Here is a 13,364-nt window from a genome sequence, read left to right as displayed (position 1 = left end):
GTCACAGAGTTGTCAACTATCATGAGTAAGTTCAGAATAGGTTCATCACTCCCAAAGGAAACTTCATAGCCATTAACAGTCCACTTCCCTTTCATCCCTCCTCATACCCTCTGATAATCACTAATCTACTTTCTACTTTTATGGATTTTTCTATCATAAACATTTCATGAAAGTTGAGTGATATGATATATGGCCTTTTTTACCTGACTTCTTTTACTTAATATAATGTTTTCAAGGTTTATAGCATGTCAATCCTTCATTCTTTTTAGCACTGAATAATATTCCAATGTATCAGCGCACTATATTTTGTTTATCCATTTGTCAGTTGATAAATATTTGGGTTGTTTCTTTCCTTCACTATTATGAGTAGTGCTGCAATGAACTTTTGTGTCTGGGTTTTTTATAAACACATTTTCAATTCTCTTTGTATAAACACATCTTAAATTCAATTGGGTATATACTTAAAAGTATGGGATATAGCAATGTATGAAAGGTCTAATTTCTTTCCATCTTAACACTTGTTATTATGTGTCTTTTTGATTATAGCCATTCTAGTGGGTGTGAAGAATCTCATTGTTTTGATTTGAATATCTTTGATGGCTAATAATCTTGAGAACCTTTTCATCTGCTTAATGTTCATTTGCATGTTTTCTTTGGAGAAATGGCTATTCAAGCCTTTTTTAAGCATTTTTAACTGAGTTAATCTTTTGTTGTTGAATTGTAAAGTTATTTATATGTTCCTGATAAAGTCCTTCATCAGATATATTATTTGCATATATTTTCTCACATTTCATGAGTTGTCTTTTCACTTTCTTCATGGAGTCCTTTGAACCACAAAGGTTTCTAATTTAATGACATCCAAATTTTCTATATTTTCTTTTATTGCTTGTGCTATTTGGTGTTACATCTAAGAAACGATTGCCTAATCCAAGGCTTTGAAGATTTACTCCTGTGTTCTTCTAAGAGTTTATGCTTTTAGCTCTTAACATTTAAGTCTTTGATCCAGTTTGAGTTAATTTTTGTCTAAGATGTAAGGGAAGGGCTCACCTTCATTCTTCTGCCTGTGGATATCCACTTGTCTCAGCAGTACTTGTTGAAAATGCTGTTCTTTTCCCCATTGAATTATGCTGGTTTCCTTATTGAAAGTGAATTGGCCCTAATGAAAGGGTTCTTTTCTGGATTATTAATTCTGTTCCATTGGTCTATATGTCCATCCTTATGACAGTAACATAATACCTTTATTAATGTAATTTGTTATTCAGGAAATGCGATTCCCCAGCTTTCTTCTTTGTCTAGATTGCTTTGGTTATTCTAGGCTCCTTCAATTTCCATATAAATTTTAGGATCAGTTTGTCAGGTTATCCTAAAAAAATATAGCTAGAATTTTGATAAAGACTGAGTTAAAATTTCAGATCAATTTGAAGAGTATTGTCATTTTAACAGTACTTAGTCTTTCAATCCATGAACATGGGATGCCTTTCCATTTCTTTAGAACTTCTTTAATTTCTTTCAACAAAATTTTGCAGTGTTCACTGTACAAATCCTGCATGTCTTTTGTTAAATTTATTCCTGAGTATTTTAATTTTTTGATGCTGTTGTAAATGAGATCATTTTTTCGATTTATTTTCAGATTGTTCATTGCTAGTATATAGACATACAATATTTTTTTTATCAATCTGTATCCTGCAAACTCGCTAAAGTTGTTTATTAGTTTTAATAGATTTGTGTGTATATTCCTTAGGATTTTGCATGTATGTATAAGATAGTGTCATATGCAGACAGCGTCACTCTTACTTCTGTTTGTCTTATCTGGATGCCTTTTCCTTCCTTCCTTCCTTTCTTCCTTCCTTCCTTCCTTCCATTCTCTTTTCTCTCTCTCTTTCTTCCCCTGAGTGTCCTGACTAGAACTTCCAGTACAATGTTGAATAGAAACGGTGAGAGTTGACAACTTTTGTCTTGTGCCTAATCATAGTATTTTTTTCCTGGTATTCAAGATTCTCTCTTTGTCTTTGGCCTCAACAGTTTTATTATAATATACCTAGGAGTGAATCTCTTGGCAATTATCCTACTTGGAGTATGTTGAACTTTTTATACATGTAGATTAGGGTTTTCATCAAATTTGGGAAGTATTTTGTCATTATTCCACCAAATACTCTTCCTGCCCCTTTCCCTCTATTCTCTTTCTGAGATTCTCAGAAAGTGTAAGTTGGTACACTTGATATCCTAGTTTTCTGAAGCTCTATTCATATTTCTTCATTCCCTCCCCATTCTTTATATTGGATAATTTCCATTGACCTATATTCAAGTTTATTGATTTCCTTCTGCCAGTTCAAATCTCTTGTTAAGCCCCTGCAGTAAAAATATTTTCCACCCAAAAAACAAATAATCCAATTAAAAATGGGCAGAAGACATGAACAGACATTTTTCTAATGAAGACATGCAGATGGCCCACAGACACATGAAAAGATGCTCTATATCACTCATCAGGGAAATGCAAATCAAGTCTATAATGAGATATCACCTCACACCTGTCAGAATGGTGAAAACTGAAAACACAAGGAACAACAAGTGTTGGTGAGGATGTGGAGAAAAAGGAATCCTCATGCACCGTTGGTAGGAATGGACACTGGTGAACCACTGTGGAAAACAGTATGGGTGTTCCTCAAAAAATTAAAAATAGAACTACCCTATGATCCAGTAATCACACTACGGGGTATTTACCCAGAGAACATGAAAACACTAATTTGAAAGAAACTATACACCCCTGTTTATTGCAGTATTACTTACAGTAGCCAAACCATGGAAGCAGCCCAAGTGTCCATCAATAGATAAATGGAGGAAGAAGATTATATATCTTCCATATATATATATATATATATATATATATATATATATATATATATATATATGCTCCTTCATATATATATATATATCTTCCATATATATATATATATATGGAAGAATATTATTCAGCCATAAAAAAACAATGAAATCTTGCCATTTACAAAAACATGGATGGAGGTGGAGAGTAAATGCTAAGTGAAATAAGTTAGTCAGAGAAAGAAAAATACCATATCATTTAACTCATGTGTAGAATTTAAGAAACAAAACAAATGAACAAAGGAAAAAAAGAGGGAGAGACAAACCAAGAAACAGACTCAACTATAGAGAACAAACTGATGGTTACCAGAGGGGAGGTAGGTGAGGGGATAAGTGAAATATGTGATGGGGATTAAGAAGTGTCCTTGTCGTGATGAGTACCAGGTGATGTATAGAAATGTTGAATCACTATATTGTAAGATTGAAACCAATATAACACTGTTAACTAACTGGAATTTCAAAACTCAAAAAATATGTTTTCAATTATTATACTTTTCAATTTTTCCATTTTGGTTCTTATTTTCTGTCTCTTCATTGATATTCTATATTTGGTGATACATTGTTCTCATAATTTTCTTTAGTTCTTTAGCCATAACTTCCTCATGTTTTTTACTGTATTTATAATAGCTGCTTTAAAAATCTTTGCCTCGTAAGTCCAGGGTCTGGGTTTCCTCAGGGACAATGTCTCTTGACTGCTTTTTTGCTATGTATGAACCATACTTCCTTGGTATTTGTGTCTTATACTTTCTTGTTGAAAGCCACGTGTTTTTAATAATATAAAATGGCAACTCTAGAAATCATTTCCCTCCCTCACCCCAGATTTTGCTGTTGGTGGTATTCCTATTGTTTGTTTCATAACTTTTCTGAAATAATTCTTTAAAGTCTATTCTTTGTGGTGTGTTGACACCAAGTCTCTACACGCTCAGCTTTGTGGTTAGCTAATGATTGCACTGAGATTTCCTTAAATGCCTTGAACCAGTAAATCTCTCCACCTTTACGAAGGGGCTCTGTGTGCATGTTGGGGAATGTCTTCAGCACCTTAGCAGCTTACATCTCTGCCTTAGCCTTCACTTCTTGTTTGTGCAGATTCTCAAGGAGTAAGACATTAGGGATGTCTTACTTATTGGGCATCGTGTGCACAGTCCTGTACATGCAGGTTGTTCCTTTTAGATTACCAGAATGAATAAATCAAAGCTTTCAAAGCTCCCATGGACTTCCCAATCTCCATCTTTTCTGTTAAAGGATTTTTGGCTCTCCTTTTGTTTGCCACACTGTATCTCTTCTTCAATTATCTGCAATTTTAAGCACTACTGCTCACCAGTTTTGGAAAATTCTCCAGGGGAACCAGCTATTCTCACTGAGGAAGCTCCCAGTCAGGTCATATAAAGACAAGGCTGGGGCGCCTGGGTGACTCAGTTGTTAAGCATCTGCCTTCGGCTCAGGTCATGATCCCAGGATGCTGGGATCAAGCCCCGCATTGGGCTCCCTGCTCTGCGGGAAGCCTGCTTCTCTCTCTCCTACTCTCCCTGCTTGTGTTCCCTCTCTCGCTGTCTCTCTCTCTCTGTCAAATAAATAAATAAAATCTTAAAAAAAAATACAAGGCTTTATTTGTGGGTGGTTATCTCCAAGGAGCTGTCATAAAACTGAAATAATGGCATTTATTGTATATATATATATATATATATATATATATATATATATATATATATATAATATATTATTGCAATATTCCTTATTACAGTAAAGCACTGGTTTAAAAAATTAGAAAATTTAAAAAGACTATTTAATTACAGCAGAATTTGCAACAAAAGCTTATGATAACCAAGTAAGGAAAGTCATTTATTGATGGTAAGTCAATTGAATTGTTTTTCAACAGTCAACAAGGGTGTCCAGAGAAAATAAAGTTGTTTAATACTATTAACCTTTCAGCAAAAACAGTTGCTTGAAGAGTTGACATTGGGAGCAATGTTAATAGTCAATTAAAAAACAAGGTGAATGATTTTGAGTGGTGTCCCTTGGCTCCTTATGAGTCAGCAAATGTTACTGATACTGTCTAGTTGTTGTTCATTAAGGGAGCCAATGCTGAATTTGAAGGAACTGAAAAATTAGCCTCTGTGAATAGTCTGCATGGCACAACTACCTCTGAAAATGTCTTCAAAAAAGTTGAGAAAACACTAATCCAGTTCAATCTGAAGTGGAACCTGCTAAGATGTATAAAAACTGATAATGGTCAAAAATACACATAGAACAAAAAAAATAAATCCTACTTCAACAGATTTACAAAACTTGTGAAATGCAAGGTATGTAAATACTATCATTATTCATTGTATTATTCATCAGCAGGTGTTTTATGGAAAATATTTGAATTTATCATATTTATTTGGCCAATGTTGTCAATGGTGAATTTCATTTGCTCTCATGGACTTTACTCTTATTAGTTCTGCGAATTTTTCTCAGAAATATAAACTGAAGATTTTGACTTAACCTACCACAAAGCAGTTCAAGAGCTTAACAGTGATTTTTTGGGCTCTAGGTTAAGACTGAAATTTTTCTGGAGAATTGCCCTAGATCACTATTATAGAACACTAAGTGGCTTCAAAACTTAGCATTCATTGCAGGTTTTACAATGTTTCTTAATGAAATCAGCATAACATTAAAAGACAAAACAGAGCTTATATGTGAAACTTATTCTATGATAAAGTCATTACGATAAAAATTATTCTTTGAATCACAAATAATGCCATACTTCTTTATACACTTCCTGTCATGTCAAAAGTTAAAACAAGAAGTGAGATCACTATCTCCACACAAATTTGCAGTTGACAAATTTTCTGATCTCAGTTCCAGGAGTACATTTTGTTGTTGTTTTTGTTTTGGCCTCAACAGAAATGCAAAGGAAATGTATATTTTTAAGTTCATTTAACTTTGCAATTGAGGCGTTCCCACCTAACCTTCCATTGCAAGTGATTAACCTGCCATATAATGACCTGCTATAAGACAAATACTGAGAGAAGAGTCTAATACAATTCTGTAAATGCCTATGCTCAATTAGAATCATATGCTCATGGAGTACTGCCAGTTTTTGGCAGTACCTATCTGTGTAAACAGACATTTTCAAAGATTATATATGTTAAAACTTATTAGGGTCAGCATTAACATATGAACATTTGCAATTAACTTTGAATACAGAGAACACTAACTCTAAATGCCAATTAAGGAAATTCTCTTTTAAAGTGTCTTTGTTTTTATTAGTAGATCTGTAATACAAAAAAAAAAAAATCCCCCCCTTCCTCTTCTTCCCCTCCTCCTCCTCCTTCTCTTCCTCCTCCTTTTTGTTCTTCTTCACTATTATTTAATTATATTTTGAATATCATCAATGAGAAATTGTGAAAATTTAATTTCTCTTTTTTATACAACTACCTGCATAATACCACCTTTGCATCTTGGCTTATAAATTTAACATACTTACGATCTGCCCAACGCCTTCACAGAAAATAACTTGTTGATCCTGTTCTAGATAGAAAAGTTGATAGTATCTCATCAGATGTCTAGAAATAATAGGTAAAGATTAACTTTAGGATAACTTCACCAAGGCATTTATTTTCATCCCAAACTATTACCAAAAGTTTTGAGTTTAAATTAAAAGGGTATTCAAGAGCTTGGAAAAGTAGAGGTTAATAAAGACTGCCCACATAAAAAGTGACTCTTCAATTATACAATCTCCATTTTCCACTGAAACCAAAATTAATAATAATAATAATAATAACATAGAAGTTTAAAGAATCAATGGGTAGAATAAAATAACCACTAGGACACCTGAAATCTTTTTCTTGTGGGGTAAGATGATGGAGGAGTAGGGGACCCTATTTCAACTGGTCACTGGAATTGAGCTGGATATCTACCAGATGACTCTGAGCACCCACGAAACCAGCCTGAGATGTAAGAAGATCTGGATCTCTACAAGCAGAATATCATAGGCAGTTGGTTTTGAGGTATCAAGCGGGGAGCCATGATTCTGTGGGCAGATATCAGAGGATAAATGGCAGTGGCAGGGTGCCTAGCTGTAGGGATCCTACACTGCCAGTGAGCGACAGCCTCGCACGCTGGGGACCAGGCACAGACTCACAGACCAGTAGCGGTGGGGAAAGGACTTTAGGGCAGCCCCCGGGGCAGAAACCCCGAGCGGCAGGGTCGCGCGCACGAACTGGGAGCAGCTGGTGGTTTTAGAAGCACAAAGGGCAGAGACGTTCCCTGACCTGGAGGCAGGACTGGGGGCGCTGTGGAGGGGCACACAACCCAGGACGCTGCAGTTTATAGCAGTACCGATTGAAACGGAGACGGTGTGGCCTGGAGAGCTCACTGAAGAACAGACTGCAGTCTCTCTGCTCTGAGGCAGAGGGTTGGAAATGGTCTCTTCTGCTCTGGCTCGCAGAAGAGACGCAGAAAGCTGCCAGAGAACAAAAGCCCCAAAGACTGATTCCCACTGAGCCCATCCCCCGCCACAGGGGTGCAGGGCACCTCCGCCCAAACAGGGTTACCTGAGTAACAGTGCGTCAGGCCCGTCCCCCAGAGGGCAGGCTGGGAAAACAAAAGGCCAGCAACCCTAAGGTCCCAAGAAAACAGGTGCATCTTGCTTGGGTTCTGGTCAATAATTTGAACTCTATACATTCCCTCAAACACCCATCAACAGAATGACTAGGAGGAGTCCCCAAAATAGAAAAGACTCAGAGATTATGACTTATGCTGCAGATTTACAAATGGATGCAGATATAACCAAGATGTCGGAGATGGAATTCAGGCTAGCAATTGTGAAGACAATGGCTAGAATGGAGAAATCAATTAATGGCAACAAAGAGTCTCTAAGGGCAGAAATAAAAGGGGAATTGGCAGAACTTAAAAATGCTATCAATGAAATCCAATCCAATCTAGATAATCTAACAGCTAGGGTAACTGAGGCAGAAGAGCGAATAAGTGACCTGGAAGATAATATAATAGATAAAAAGGGAAAAGAGGAGGCTAGGGAAAAACAACTCAGAATCCATGAAAATAGAATCAGAGAAATAAGTGACACCATGAAGCGTTCCAATGTCAGAATAATTGGAATCCGGAGGGAGTGGAGAGAGAGAGAGGACTAGAAGATGTATCTGAGCAAATCGTAGCTGAAAACTTCCCTAATCTGGGGAATGAAACAAACATTCATGTCCTAGAGGCAGAGAGGACCCCTCCTAAGATCAAGGAAAACAGGCCAGCATCCCGGCATGTAATAGTAAAACTTGCAAATCTTAGAACCAATGAAACCATCTTAAGGGCAGTTAGGGGGAAGAGATTCCTTACGTACAGAGGGAGGAACATCAGAATAACGTCAGACCTATCCACAGACACCTGGCAAGCCAGAAAGTCCTGGCAAGACATATTCAGATACTAAATGAGAAGACGATGCAGCCAAGCATACTTTATCCAGCAAGGCTGTCATTTAGAATGGTTGGAGAGATGCAGAGCTTCCACGACTGGCAGAAACTGAAAGAATATGTGACCACTAAGCCGGCCCTGCAAGAAATATTAAGGGGGTGTCTATAAAAGGAGAAAGACCTCAAGAGAGGTATACAACAGAAATTTACAGGGACAATCCATAAAAACAACATCTTCACAGGCAACATGATGACAATTAATTCATATCTTTCAATAATCACTCTCAACGTGAATGGCCTAAACACTCCCATAAAATGGCACAGCATTGCAGATTGGATAAAAAGACAGGACCCATCCATATGCTGTCTACAAGAGACTCATTTTGAACCTAAAGATACATCCAGACTGAAAGTGAAGGGATGGAGATCCATCTTCCATGCCAGCGGACCTCAAAAGAAAGCTGGGGTAGCAATTCTTATATCAGACAAATTAGATTTTAAACTAAAGTCTGTAATTAGACACACAGAAGGACACTATATCATTCTTAAAGGGTCTATCCAACAAGAAGATCTAACCATTGTAAATATCTATGCCCCCAACATGGGAGCAGCCATCTACATAAGCCAACTGTTAACCAAAATAAAGAGTCATATTGATAACAATACGTTAATTGTAGGAGACCTCAATACTCCACTCTCAGCAATGGACAGATCATCTAAGCAGAAAATCAACAAGGAAACAAGAACTTTGAATGATACATTGGACCAGATGGACCTCATAGATATATACAGAACATTCTACCCTAAAACAACAGAATACTCATTCTTCTCGAGCCCACATGGAACTTTCTCCAGAATAGACCACATACTGGGTCACAAATCAGCTCTCAACCTATACGAAAGGATTGAGATTATTCCCTACATATTCTCAGACCACAATGCTCTAAAACTGGAACTCAATCACAAGAAAAAATGTGGCAGAAATTCAAACACTTGGAAGCTAAAGACCACTCTGCTCAAGAATGTTTGGGTCAACCAGGAAATCAAAGAAGAACTTAAACAATTCATGGAAATCAATGAGAACGAAAACACATCGGTCCAAAACCTATGGGATACTGCAAAGGCGGTCCTAAGGGGGAAATACATAGTCATCCAAGCCTCACTCAAAAAAATAGAAAAATTCTGAGTTCACCAACTAACTCTACACCTTGAAGAACTAGAGAAAAAGCAACAAACGATGCCTAAGCCACGCATTAGAAGAGAAATAATTAAAATTAGAGCAGAAATCAATGAATTAGAAACCAGAAACACAATAGATCAGCCCAACAAAACTAGAAGTTGGTTCTTCAAAAGAATTAATAAGATCGATAAACCACTGGCCAGACTTATCCCAAAGAAAAGAGAAAGGACCCAAATTAATAAAATTATGAATGGAAGGGGAGAGATCATGACTAACACCAAGGAAATAGAAACAATTATTAGAAATTATTATCAACAACTATATGCCAATAAACTGAGCAATCTGGATGAAATGGAGGCCTTCCTCAAACCTATAAGCTGCGAAGACTGAAACATTTAGAAATTGACAACCTGAATAGGCCAATAGCCAGTAACGAGATTGAAGCAGTGATCAAAAACCTCCCAAAAAACAAGAGTCCAGGGCGGGATGGATTCCCTGGGGAATTCTACCAAACATTCAAAGAAGAAATAATACCTATTCTACTGAAGCTGTTTCAAAAAATAGAAACAGAAGGAAAACTTCCAAACTCATTCTATGAGGCCAGCATTACCTTAATCCCCAAACCAGGCAAACACGCCATCAAAAAGGAGAATTTCAGACCGATATCCCTGATGAATATGGATTCCAAAATCCTCAACAAAATCCTAGCTAATAGGATCCAACAATACATTAAAAGGATCATCCACCACGACCAAGTGGGATTTATCCCCGGGATGCAAGGGTGGTTCAACATTCACAAATCAATCAGTGTGATAGAACACATTAATAAGAGGATGGAGAAGAACCATATGGTCCTCTCAATTGATGCAGAAAAAGCATTTGACAAAATACAACATCCTTTCCTGATTAAAACTCTCCAGAGTATAGGGATAGAGGGAACATTCCTCAAGTTCACAAAATCCATCTATGAAAAACCCACAGTGAATATCATCCTCAATGGGGAAAAGCTGAGAGCCTTTCCCTTAAGATCAGGAACACAACAAGGATGCCCACTCTCGCCACTGTTGCTCAACATAATACTAGAAGTCCTGGCAACAGCAATCAGACAACAAAAAGAAATAAAAGGTATTCAAATTGGCAAAGAAGAAGTCAAACTTTCTCTTTTCACAGATGACATGATACTTTATGTGGAAAACCCAAAAGACCTCACTCCCAAATTACTAGAACTTATACAGCAATTCAGTAATGTGGCAGGATACAAAATCAATGCACAGAAATCAGTTGCTTTCTTAAATACTAACAATGCAGCTGTAGAAAGAGAAATTAGAGAAACGATTCCATTTACAATAGCACCCAAAACCCTAAGATACCTCAGAATAAACCTAACCAAAGAGGTAAAGGATCTGTACTCTAGGAACTACAGAACACTCATGAGGGAAATTGAAGAAGACACAAAAAGATGAAAAAATATTCCATGCTCATGGATCGGAAGAATAAACATTGTTAAAATGTCTATGCTACCCAGAGCAATCTATACCTTCAATGCCATCCCGATCAAAATTCCAATGACATTTTTCAAAGTGCTGGAACAAACAATCCTAAAATTTGTATGGAATCAGAAAAGACCCCAAATCGCCAAGGAATGTTGAAAAAGAAAAACAAAGCTGGGGGCATCACTTTGCCCGATTTTAAGCTATATTACAAAGCTGTGATCACCAAGACACCAAGACAGCAAGACATACTGGCACAAAAACAGACATATAGACCAATGGAACAGAAGAGAGAACCCAAATATGGACCCTCAACTCTATAGTCAAATAATCTTTGACAAAGCAGGAAAAAACATGCAATGGAAAAAAGACAGTCTCTTCAATAAATGGTGCTGGGAAAATTGGACAGCCACATGCAGAAGAATGAAACTTGACCAGTCTCTAACACCATACACAAAGATAAACTCAAAATGGATGAAAGACCTCAATGTGAGATAGGAATCCATCAAAATCCTAGAGAAGAACATAAGCAGTAACCTCTTTGACATCGCCCACAGCAACTTCTTTCAAGATACATCTCCAAAAGCTAGTGAAACAAAAGCAAAAATGAACTTTTGGGACTTCATCAAGATAAAAAGCTTCTGCACAGCAAAGGAAACAGTCAACAAAACAAAGAGGCAACCCACAGAATGGGAGAAGATATTTGCAAATGACACTACAGATAAAGGGCTGATATCCAAAATCTATAAAGAACTTCTCAAACTCAACACCCAAAAAACAAATAATCAAGTCAAAAAGTGGGCAGAAGAGATGAAAAGACACTTCTCTGAAGAAGACATACAAATGACTAACAGACACATGAAAAAAAATGTTCATCATTATTAGCCATCAGGTAAATCCAAATCAAAACCACATTGAGATACCACCTTACACCAGTTAGAATGGCCAAAATGGACAGGGAAAGAAACAACAAATGTTGGAGAGGTTGTGGAGAAAGGGGAACCCTCTTACACTGTTGATGGGAATGCAAGTTGGTACAGCCACTTTGGAAAACAGTGTGGAGGTTCCTCAAAAATTTAAAAATAGAGTTACCCTATGACCCAGCAATTGCACTACGGGGGTATTTACCCCAAAGACACAGATGTAGTGAAAAGAAGGGCCATATGCACCCCAATGTTCATAGCAGCCATGTCTGTAATAGCCAAACTATGGAAAGAGCCGAGATACCCTTCAACAGATGAATGGATAAAGAAGATGTGGTCCATATATACAATGGAATATTACTCAGCCATCAGAAAGGATGAATACCCAACTTTCACATCAACATGGATGGGACTGGAGGAGATTATGCTAAGTGAAATAAGTCAAGCAGAGAAAGTCAATTATCATATGGTTTCACTTATTTGTGGAACATAAGGAATAACATGGAGGACACTAGAAGAAGGAAGGGAAAAATGGGGGGCAGGAATTGGAGGGAGAGATGAACCATGAGAAACTATGGACTCTGAGAAACAAACAGGGTTTTAGAGGGGAGGGGGCGTTGGTTAGCCTGGTGATGGGTATTAAGGAGGGCACATACTGCATGGAGCACTGGCTGTTATACAAAAACAATGGATCGTGGATCACCACATCAAAAACCAATGATGTATTGTATGGTGACTAACATAACATAATATAATTTAGAAAAAAAAGACACCTGAAATCTGGTATGGTTATTGTTGGACTTTTGCCCTAGCATCCTGAGTGTGAGAGGATGGGTTCCTTTCAGATGCTCTAATGGAAGAGGTTGGAGGATTTCACAGAGCATGTAATTTCTTTATTCTTTCACAGAGTGTTGAGAGCTCAGACATAATTTGGAATCTATTTCCATGGAGATTTTGATATGGAGGAAAAAGATGATAGGAAATCATTTGCATTCTTGCAAAATAGTCAAGAAAGTACTCATCAGGAAGGCAGATACCATTTTTATTTGTATTAAGTGCCTGTATAATTCTATACAAATGTCAATTTATTCTAATGTACAAAAGACAGAGTGTTTAGCTGAAGCCTTTGACAATGCACTATTTTGGGTCTTCCATTTGGTCTACATTGGCAATAAAGAGGGACATGCCTGAACTTCTGCCTGCTGGGTGACTAGTGTGTTGGACCATATGATGATCTTGTCCCTTCTCTGAAACTGGGTGAGAAAGATCCAAGCCAAAACTCACTTATCAGCATGCACAGTGGTTTCATAGCACAGGAGACATTTAGGGGAAACATACAAAGGAATTTTATTTGGTGGTGATTTTTAAATTATAGCAAAGTTCCCAGAAAGTTTGTAGAGCCCTTCTCTTTTCTCCTCTCTCCCTATCTCTCTCTCCCCCTCCCCCTTCCTCCCTCCCTCCCTCCCTTCTTTTCTTCCTCCCT

The 13,364-nt window shown here is 37.3% G+C and overlaps 1 protein-coding gene across 1 annotated transcript in view; it reads left to right on the top strand.

The window, feature by feature from the left end:
* The window catches only part of KCNU1 (potassium calcium-activated channel subfamily U member 1), a 175,942-nt gene that overhangs the window by 116,944 nt on the left and 45,634 nt on the right, over positions 1–13,364 (top strand).

Source organism: Mirounga angustirostris, unplaced genomic scaffold (genome assembly GCF_029215605.1).
Source record: "Mirounga angustirostris isolate CCGP_5_RB_7025 unplaced genomic scaffold, mMirAng1.0.hap1 SCAF_2, whole genome shotgun sequence".
In the NCBI taxonomy this organism is placed as follows: Eukaryota; Metazoa; Chordata; class Mammalia; order Carnivora; family Phocidae; genus Mirounga; species Mirounga angustirostris.
This window is presented reverse-complemented; position numbering and strand designations above follow the sequence as displayed.